This window comes from Octopus bimaculoides, chromosome 2 (genome assembly GCF_046866305.1).
Source record: "Octopus bimaculoides isolate indiv1 chromosome 2, ASM4686630v1, whole genome shotgun sequence".
In the NCBI taxonomy this organism is placed as follows: Eukaryota; Metazoa; Mollusca; class Cephalopoda; order Octopoda; family Octopodidae; genus Octopus; species Octopus bimaculoides.
The window spans coordinates 136,987,297-136,998,855 of record NC_142929.1 but is presented as its reverse complement, the minus strand read 5'-3'; positions in this window follow the sequence as shown (position 1 = coordinate 136,998,855).

The following is an 11,559-nucleotide window of genomic DNA, read 5'->3' as shown; positions in this document are numbered from 1 at the left end:
CATTCACCCATCTTTTTTTGAAGCATTCACTAGACAAGACTTCCCTTTCTACTCTCAACTTCCTCTTCAGGTGATACTTGAAGAAGTTGATGAGAGATTGCCCAGAGAGGAAAGTCTTTGTCTCTAGACCTTTCAGACGCGTCCACCATACACATTCTTTCGCCATAGCCACAAGTACGATGAAAATAGCTCTTCCTTCCCGTTTAAAGGAAGGAGGCGCGACAATATTCACGATAGACTCGGCTGATAGACCGACTCGTCCCACACGCGATAGCAGTTGTTCGACGTAAGCCCACAGCTCGGAAATGGTGGGACACTGTACGAGTGCGTGCAGAACGGTTTCGTCGCTCTGCCGGCATCTCGGACAGGTCGGCCCCGTGTTTCTCGAGCCATGCCTGTAGAGCTTATCCCGAACGGGTAGTGCTTCTCGATAGCACTGCCAGGCCAGGGATCTCTGGAAGTTGTCCATAGGTCCCGGCCCGAAGGTCGTCTTAAACAGGCGGGTCAGGTATTCCTCGTCGACGCCCAGGTTCGCCCCGAGATCGTCGTCGTACCTTCCCTCCACTAATCCACTATAGAATGCGTTAGTTGTGATGCAGTCGCTCAAGGTTGACCCGGGTTGTTGGAGTTGCCGAAGAGCAGCGCGACACTCGCGGTGCCATTCGCCCTTCCTCGGCCTCTTCTTGATCCATGACTGCAGTTCGGTCATGGAGACGAGCTGCGGGAAAGAGCGCCGCACAAACGGTGACCACACCTGTTCACCGCTGTCTACGTAGAGCCGGAGATGTCGCAGTCTCAGCGCGTGTCTGCGCATCATCAACCACGGCATGCCCAGTCCTCCTTTTAACGGGTGTTGGCAGCAAACGGATCGCCTAACCATCGGAACGCTTCCTTTCCACAAGAAGCGGAAGAGGATGCGCTCCAGTTTGGTGATGGTAGGGTCGGGACAAGGAACGACGGTCAGGCGGTAGTAGATGACGGACGCGATGTACGTGTTCGCCACCTCCGCCCGACCTTTCAGGGAAAGCTTCCTCTCGGCCCATTGCCGGGCTAGAGTGGCCACCCTTCTCGTTATCTCGTCCCAGTTCTTCTCCGTTTGGAGGTCTGGACCAAACCAGACCCCGAGCATCTCAACCGGACCGTCAGTCCAACGTCCCACGACGGAGGCGCTACTTGACGGCATGGGGTTGCTTCTCCAGGTGCCGAGCCGCAAGCCCACTGACTTATCCCGGTTGATTTTCGCTCCCGTTACCGCTTCGTAGTCTCTCAGTGTCTCGCCGACAAGCTCGATGTGCTTTTGGCTAGACACTATGACGGTGACGTCGTCCGCGTATGCCGACACGCTCGTCCCGCATCCCAACTCTCGCGGGATGCCCCTCAGCGTCGCCAGCTTCCGCAGTAGTGGCTCGAGAGTCAACACGTACAGAAGCGACGAGAGGGGGCATCCCTGACGGACCGAACGTGCAATGTCGAAGGGTCTTGATAGATGCCCATTGACGCGAACTACCGAACGGATGCCTCTGTACAAGGCAGCCATCCAGCCGCGGAAAATGGGACCGAAGCCGGCTGCTATGAGGACAGCCTCCAAGTATTGATGGTCTACCCTATCGAAAGCTTTCGATTGATCTAAATTGATCAGGGCCCCACCCATGCCAGGTTCCTTAACTACCCTCTCTATGATGTAGCGCATCAGATGGAGGTTGTCATGGATGCTCCTGCCCGGCACCGCGCACGTTTGCGCCTTGCCGATCAGTTTCTCGATGACAAGCGCCAACCGCTTGGCTAACACCTTGGCCAAAATTTTCAAGTCTGCATTGAGCAGAGTGATGGGCCTAAAGTTATCTATGACGTCCCCCTTGTTTGGATCTTTCTTCAGCAGCGTTACGGCTCCTCGACTCACAAAACCGGGAATGCTCCCGTTTTGCTGCCAGTTGCAGTACACCGCCACCAAGACGTCTCCAAACAAGTCTGGCTTACAGTTGTAAAGCTCGTAGGGCAGACCATCCAAACCCGGAGATTTGTCCCTCGAGCATCCCGCCATCGCGTCCCTCACTTCCGCCGCCGTGATGGCACCTTCGCAGCACTCCGCCTCTCTTGCCGAGAGTCGTGGCAGGCTGTGCAGGTAGGCACTGAAGTCCACCCTGCGTTCTCGCTCGCCATTCGTCCCAAACAGTCGAGCAAAGTGCCGCTGAAAGGCCTCACACATTTTGCTTGGCTCGAGCAGTTCGCGCCCCTGTTCGTCCACCAGAGACCGAATGGTGGCTTTGTTGCCCTGTTGCGCCTCCGCCACCCGGGCCTCTCGTGCGGCTCCAACACCTTCGTTTCTTAGAGCACGCATCCTAGCCCTGACAACGCACCCTTCGTGTTTGGCGTTGAAGTGTTGGTCAAGGGCCAACCTCGCCGCCAAAACGTCGGATGCGATGCCACTTCTAATTGCCTCTTCTAGCTTCTTAACTAGTTCACCCTCTACTCTGTTTCTGTCTATGGCTAGTGCTTTGCTATACCTAACCGCTTCTGCTTTTATTGCTCTCTTGAGGGCAAACCACCATTTGTTATTGATGATGGCTCCTGTCAAAGCCCTCTTTAGATAGATAGATAGATAGATAGATAGATAGATAGATAGATAGATAGATAGATAGATAGATAGATATCAACAATAAATTTCAAGTCAGAGGCCCAGCATGGCGGCCGTCTAATGAGTGAAGCAAATATAAGACAAATTATAATAAATCTGTATCCTTCGAAATTATTACTGCAAACATAGTTTGTCATCTCCATAGAAATTTCAGGTATTCCTAAATGAGTAAACTACAAAATGCTGGCTTGACTTCTCATTTCGGTAAGATAGTCAATATTTTCCCATGTGTTTGTCAGCTAATTTTGTAAATAGTCTTTAGAAAGTATTCGAATAAAATCGTGCATTTCTACGCGCAAATCTCAATACAAATGAAGCGGTAGTTACACAGCTGGGATCATTGCTTTTGTTTCTTAAATTTTCCTGCAGCTGCGCCAGTAAAGTAATAGAAGACGCAGTATTTAATAGAAGTGAAATACTGCGGCTTTCATTAACATTAATAACAAATCTCAAATTCTTCTTCCTCATATTTTAGGACTGATCAGTTTGGTCAGGTCTCGTGATATTTCAGACGCTATTTTAGATAAAGATGTGACAACGATAGACGAATATATATACCCACATATATGTCTCGGTGTGTGCGTGCGTTTATGTGTGTATACGCGCGTTTGTGTCTATGTGTGTGTGTGTATATATATATATATATATATATATATATATATATATATATATATATATATGTGTGTGTGCGTGTGTTTCAGGGTGTATATATGTAAGTGCATGTGTGTTGCGTGTGTGTGTACGTGTGTGTATGTGTGTACCTGTGTGGGGGTTTATGTGTGTGTGTGTGTGCGTGCGTATATGTGTGTATACGCGCATTTGTGTCTGAGTGTATATATATGTAGGTGTGTGTTTGAGTGTATATATATATATATGTATGTGTATGTGTGTGTGTGTACGTGTGTGTACGCGTGTGTATGTGTGTCTGTGTGTGCGTGTGCGTGGGTGTGCGTGCATTAAAAACCCATGCATTTGAGAATTTCTTATTCTTGATGTTTGACATAAAGATAAAAACCTCTGTCTCATCCAACTAATACAGAAGAATGAAGAAACTCTTGGGAAGGATTTGACCAAATTATTTCTTTGAAATCGCTAGCATTTCGTGAGTTACGTCATCTATAATTAAAATAATCATAATTTCAATATTTTCATTCGAATAGAAATTCCGAGTTATATATTTAAAGTATTTAATTGCGCCAAATTGGGTTTAATTAATTTTTTAAATTATTTTAAGCAAAAGAAATTTAAATTGAGATTCACAATGATATAATTTGTTAAAATGGAATACGTAATATAATTTGTATTAATAGAATCCTTTAATTGCTTAATTAGCCAAGTGAAAATCATGAATCGATACAATGGTGATCTTTCCGGATGAAGACATTGCGAACCTTAACAATAAAGTAATGAGTTAGATGAGATTCTTTCTTCTGTCAGATATGTTAAATGAATATATTAATTATAAAGCTATAGAAATTTTTCTCAATTAAAAATTATGTATGATATAATCTTTCATAGAACCAACAATATTTGAATTATCTTCGTTTTTACCTTCGGTCACAGTGTCAAGAACACTGCATGCGTTTAAGAATTTTCAAATGTTCTTACTTGGTGTACATATACTATGCAATTACAATAGCTTTTTCAATTACATAAGAGGCCACATTTCAATACACTTCCTGTCTAGAAACCAGTAGCATTGTGTTTATAATGCAGATTCGGTATATTTATAAATGTCTAGTATTTTTTAAAGATATTCTGAAAGACTAAAGTAAAATACAACCGATCGTGGTGTGTTTTCTATGAGGACAAATTCCGATGTTCTGGACTTTCTGTCTGCAAACTCAATCCTTTCCAAAAAATAAATAATGAAGACTATAGCGTACAAGCGATAGCAATTCGATTTGAATGCATAAAGTTTTGATCAATAGTTGTTTAACTTATCCTTAAAAATCTGTCTTTGTATATAACATTAATGTATTTCCTTTGTACACTTGCAACACAGAAAACTTTCTCCGATCTAAAAATGTGTTCTATATATTTTTCTCTTACAGAATCACACATACGATCAATGTAGATAATGTAATTGCAAAAATATTTAAAATCATTTTAAAAGGTTTTCTTGCAGTTTTGATTCTACTAACAAATAACACTTTCAAAACTTTTTTTTTTTTTCTGTTTCAAATCAAACAAACAGTATTTCCGAATATAGGCGAGACAGAAACACATTTCAGAAAAAGAGTTAAAATCTATTGAAATGTGATTTTCAGGAAATACAGTTCTTCTACGTGATGCTAACTAATAGAAAAGATACACTTTTGGTAATATCAGCGAAATAAACTTTGTTATCAATAGACGTAAAATATATGAAAACAACTTTCCGGTTTGTTAACCTCATCCACTTTGATTCATACCACTTATGGAAATTGTATTCGATAATGGTCTATATTTTCCCTTTTCGAACACAATACATATTCACCTGTTTCTGACCTCTCTATTTTAAGTTTTACGATCTTCTTCGCTGCTTTTAAGGAACAGGACATGCTCTGCCTTATTAGAACTTCCGAAGGATATATATATATATATATATATATATATATATATATATATATATATATATATACCTATGAGTGAACTTTAAATCATTAATAAATACCAACAGCAAAACATTAAAAATAAATCTCAACGAAGCAGTATTTTATGAATTAGCTTTTTTATATTTTTTAACACGACTGACGTATTTATTTTCAATAGTATATTGCTTTTCTAAACGATCAAATATGCTCACCAGAGTTCCGGTTCACTTAGTAACACGCAGTTACAGTACAAGTTATTAATATTAAAATAATATCTACTATCTCTAAAACTAATCTAACAAATAAAGGAAAACCATATACATATATATATATATATATATATATATATATATATATATATATATATATATATATATATATATATAGTTAAATGTCACAGACATGTGTATGTCTGTGTGCATATTTATATGTTTATACTTATACACGCGTATATAAGTGTCTGCATGCATATAAGTATGTATCTGTATATGTATTTATAAATAGTCTGGTTTGCTTAATAGGTTTGTAGTGTACTTACGTACATTGATCATGTGCTGAATGAAGAACTCTTTTCCGATAATAATTCAATAAAATAATAATTTTTTTTTTAATCACTGCTTACCTCGACGCTTCACCGAACCTGGCTGATCAAAGAACTGATGCTAGTTTCGGCGAAATTCGGGCTTACCAGTCATTACCAGTAATAAATATAATAAATAGCTGCGCACGCACGCACACGCATATACATACACACATACTCACATACTCACATACTCAAACACCTAAACACGCACGCGCGCACACACACACACACACACACACACACACACACACACATACACACACACATATATATATATATAAGAAAAAGAATGACAAAAGTAAAAGATGGTTATGTTAGTTATGATATGAAATACATTAGCTTACAGTTGTTTCTGCTATTAGATGCGGTGGACTTTGAGTCAATAAAATAACCATCTTTCTCATTTCTCATCTCCTTCGCTGTTTACCACTCTGTACTCGTCTAACACTTCGCTCTAAAGCATACGTATGCTGTGTTTATTAATCTCACGATGCCAAGACAGTATTCCTAAATCATTTGGCGCACTTGCGATATCATACCTGTGATATTCTTAACCAATCTGAATTCACCCATGGCAACATCATTAAGATGTTGCTTAGGAACATTCTTTCATCGGAGTTTCCGGGACCCTAGACGATGACTTCCATATTTTAGTTCACTATTGAACAGAGATTTGGTGATCATAGTTTCTTCCGCGCGGATCACGTGACTCATTTACCACATCTGCGATTCCGACTCAATATATTTTGCTCAAAACATTCTTGCGCGCCCAAATACAGAAAAACAGCCGACATCTAATGAAGGGTCGTTCTTTATGTTGCTTGTTTTGTTTTCCATTTGTTTCTTTCGTTGTTCGCAAAAGCAAAGTTCGTATTCCATGCTTTCGTATTTCGTATTTCCTGTTGTTTACGTTCTGTGACATCCTGTGCCCATATATGCATATGTATATGTATATGTAAGTATGTATATATATGTATGTATATATGCATATATATATATATATATATATATATATATATATATATATATGTGTGTGTGTGTGTGTGTGTGTGTGTGTGTGTGTGTGCGTATATAAATATATATATATATATATATTATCATATGATTGAACAGCACGCATCCATTTCCAAGGAAGTTTTATCTTAATAATTTCGATGAGACCCTTATTGTTATATTCCTAACTCTTTCTATTTCTCTTTGTCTTTCCCTCCCCCCTTTCGTTTCCCCTCTCTTCCTTTCTCTAATTCTTTTTACCAAAGCTTCTCTCCCTTTTCTTTTTTCTCTCTTATCCTTTCTCTAATCCTTTCCCTCTCCTCTCCTCTTCGCCGTTCTCTGTCTGTGGGAAGTTTACCACATGCAAAGAAACTCTAAAAGAGTATCTGCAGTGGCTTTGCAAGAGCCTTTTTACATGTTTTTAAGAAAACAGCCGGGATTCCATCTGGGCCCGTTGCTGAGTTTGATCGCATCTCATCTATGACCAATATTACATCCTCTTCCGTTATGTTGATGTGATCAGTGGTTGCTTTTTTTCCGAATAGATTTGTTACATTAAAAAAACTCATCAGCGCTTGTTTATTTGCGTATTTTCCAGTGGAGAAATGAAAAGACGTCGAGATTATTTATTTAGTGCTCCACTTACCTTCCCCGGGTCGGCAGTTAATGATCTGTTTTTACCAAATAGTAGCCCTATCTTATATCGCACAGAGGCAAACTCCTTTGCCAACGTGTAGAAGGGTTTAGGATTTCTTTTTATATCTTCGACGGCCCAGGTTTTTCTTTCTTCTCTTTCTTTTTCATGGGAGATTTTGAGTTTATTTTCAATCTCAAAGAGTTTCTCTCCAGGTGGAATGTGTCACTGTCATTGACGTGCTTGTTTAAGCAATTCGAGATCTTTATTCTCTGCCGCATGTCTTGCATAGAGAGGCTTTTAGGCCAGTCCTGTTAGAGTATCTGTTTTTTTAAGTGACTTCCAGTCAGCCTTATAGAAATTTAGGCTGGATAGGGTTTGAGCACCATCTGTGCTGAGTTCATCTTTAGTTAATTCCAGGCCATACTCTGTTCGACTAAAAGGCGGTTTTCCAACATGGCCGCAATCAAAGATTGAAACAAGTAAAAAGAATAAAAAAAGAATATATGTTGTTTCGAGTTCCCAAGAGTGTAGGTGTTTCATGGTTAAGGTATATAAATGAGAGATAGATTCTCATCTTCTTGGGAAATTCAATAGTAAATTTTTAGAACTTAAATCAGTCTTAGAATTTGAAATTCAATTAGTCCTGTAGTATGAAAAAGAAATAGCATCCAACAATACACACACACATTATATAAGCATATATATGTATGTACGTATATATATATATATATATATATATATATATATATATATATATATATATATATATACATATATACATATATATATATATATATATATATATATATATGTATATATATATATATATATATATGTATATATATATGCATATATATATATATATACATATATATATATATATATATATATATACATATATATATATATATATATATATACATATATATATATATATATATATACATACATATATATATATATATATATATATATATATATATATATATATATATATATATATATATATATATATATATATATATATATATATATATATACATATATATATTCATTTATTTATTTATTTATTTATTTATGTGTTTCAGCCAAGTGGCTGCGGTCATGCTGGTGCACCACCGTGATTTTCACGTTCCTCGCATGGCTCTTCTCCCCCACCTGACATGGTCCAATCAAGAGTTTTGATGGCACATCTGGTGTATAAGAGAATTTGACACAGCTGCCCTAAACTGCGTCTCATTACGAGCCATTGGTTCGTCTGGTACCGTGGAGAGGAAAGTGTCAAGTTTTGTCTTTTTTTTGAGGCTGCTGCAGTATCTCGTTCTTATGTGAGATGCAGTGGACGGTACCTTTGGCACCATGCAGTGGCGACCCGTGCGGGCGTTCCTGTAGTACTTGATGCCAAAGTTTGGCACCAGTCCTTCCAGTATTTTCCATATGTATATTATTACATATCTCTCCCGCCTGCGCTCCAGGGAGTAGAGACCTAGTGCCTTCAGTCGCTCCCTGTAGTTCATCTGTTGGACTGTGGCGATCTTTTTTGTATAGTGCCGCTGAATTGCCTCGAGTTCTGCTGTCCGCTTAACACTGTGTGGTGACCACAACTGAGAGCAATAGTCTAGGCGGCTCAGAACAAATGTCTTCCACAGAGTCAACATGACTTTTTGATCCCTTGTACGGAATGTCCTCAGTATCCACCCTGCCAGTTGTCTGCACTTTGCTGTCAACTTGACAATGTGCATGTGAAATGATGCATCACTACACATGTTGATGCCCAGATCTCTTACTGTTTGTGGTTCTGGAATTGCAGTACCTCCAGGCCCTGTGTATGCCAGTTGGGAGGTGCTTGTGGTCTTGTAGCGCAGTACTTGAAATTTTTTTGCATTGAACTGCATATTATTTTGCTCTGCCCACTCATATATTGCATTTAGGTCATTCTGCAGGCTTACAATATCATCAGGATTCTTTATTGCCTGAGATATCTTTGTGTCATCAGCATAGCTAGTGACAGTGGCTCTCTGAGTGACCGTGGGCATGTCCAGAAGGGCCACTGTGAACAGTAGTGGCCCCAGAACAGTTCCTTGTGGAACACCGCTCAATATTTGTGTTTCCCTAGATAGTTCTCCATTGGCTGCAACTGTCTGACTTCTACCATTCAGGAAGTCATGCAGCCACTCTCCTAATTTACCAGCTATGCCAAGGTTTCGCAGCTTGTGACATATCAAGCCATGATCAACTTTGTCAAAGGCTTTTGCAAAGTCGAGATATATCACATCAACATTTGAATGGTCAAGTAGCTGCTTCAGGACCCAGTCATAATGCTGCAAGAGCTGCGTGAGGCAGCTTCTACCTGGACGGAAACCATGCTGGGTCTCATTCAGCAAGTCATTTTCTTCTAGGAACGCAATCAATCTCCTTCTAACAATTCGTTCCATGACTTTGCTAATATGTGAAGTCAGAGAGATGGGCCTGTAGTTCCCAGCCTCTGCTCTGCTTCCACCTTTATGGATAGGACATATGGTGCCTTCCTTCAGCTTTTTGGGAAGTTTACCATTTGCAAGGAAACTCTGGAAGAGCATCCGGAGTGGTCCTGATAGTTCTTGTTTACACGATTTTAAGAGGACAGCTGGGAAACCATCGGGGCCAGTTGCCGAATTTGAGCTCATTTCATTTATGGCAGCTATCACATCTTCCACTTCAATGTCGATGTAGGTAATGGATGCAGTCCCCTTCTGCTGAGTGCTATTGTCAAAGAAATTAGCTGGGTTCTTTATCTGCATGTGACTCAGAGGAGAGGTGAAGACACTCTTGAATTGTGTACTGAGCACTTCACTTATCCATGTGGGATCTGCAGTCAGTGAGCCATTAGGCAGGAACAGGGGTCCTATCTTATACTGCACCGTAGCAGTCTCCTTTGCAAATCTATAGAAAGCCTTGGGGTTTGTTTTTATGCTTTCTACTGCTCTCTTTTCCTTCTCTGCTCTCTCCTTTTCATGGGAGAGTTTAATTTTGTTTTCTATTTCTAACAGTGTTAGTTTTAATTTAGCCCTTTTCCTATCCTCCAGTTCTCTATTTAACTGGTTTGAGACCTTTGTTCTGTGTCTCATAAGGATTTTCCTGTCTCTAGGAATTCTATTGGCATGTTTGCTGGTCTTTCTATATGGCACGTATTTGGTGCATATGTCTTGTATGGTTGACATAAAATGACTTAGTTTGAGGTCATTGTCTTGTATAGAAAGGCTGTCGTGCCAGTTTTGATTTCGAATCTCTCTGCGAATTGACTTCCAGTCCGCCCCGTGGAAATTCAGGTTGGATATTGCTTGAATCCTCCTGGTGGGGTGGGTGTCAGTGGGTTGTCTAGGACCATACATAGTTAATTCTATAATGTTATGATCTGAGAGAGACGTGGGCGTTATTTCACATTATGGATTAGGCTCACATTGTTTGTGAAGCAGAGATCTAAAATATTGCTTCCCCTGGTTGGTTGGAGTATCACTTGTTCCATGAACAGCATGTTGGATAGTTCTAGGAAGATGTGATAGCTGCCATAAATGAAATGAGCTCAAATTCGGCAACTGGCCCCGATGGTTTCCCAGCTGTCCTCTTAAAGTCGTGTAAACAAGAATTAGCAGGACCACTCGGATACTCTTCCAGAGTTTCCTTGCAAATGGTAAACTTCCCAAAAAGCTGAAGGAAGGCACCATATGTCCTATCCATAAAGGTGGAAGCAGAGCAGAGGCTGGAAACTACAGGCCCATCTCTCTAACTTCACATATTAGCAAAGTCATGGAACGAATTGTCAGAAGGAGATTGATTGCGTTCCTAGAAGAAAATGACTTGCTGAATGAGACCCAGCATGGTTTCCGTCCAGGTAGAAGCTGCCTCACGCAGCTCTTGCAGCATTATGACTGGGTCCTGAAGCAGCTACTTGACCATTCAAATGTTGATGTGATATATCTCGACTTTGCAAAAGCCTTTGACAAAGTTGATCATGGCTTGATATGTCACAAGCTGCGAAACCTTGGCATAGCTGGTAAATTAGGAGAGTGGCTGCATGACTTCCTGAATGGTAGAAGTCAGACAGTTGCAGCCAATGGAGAACTATCTAGGGAAACACAAATATTGAGCGGTGTTC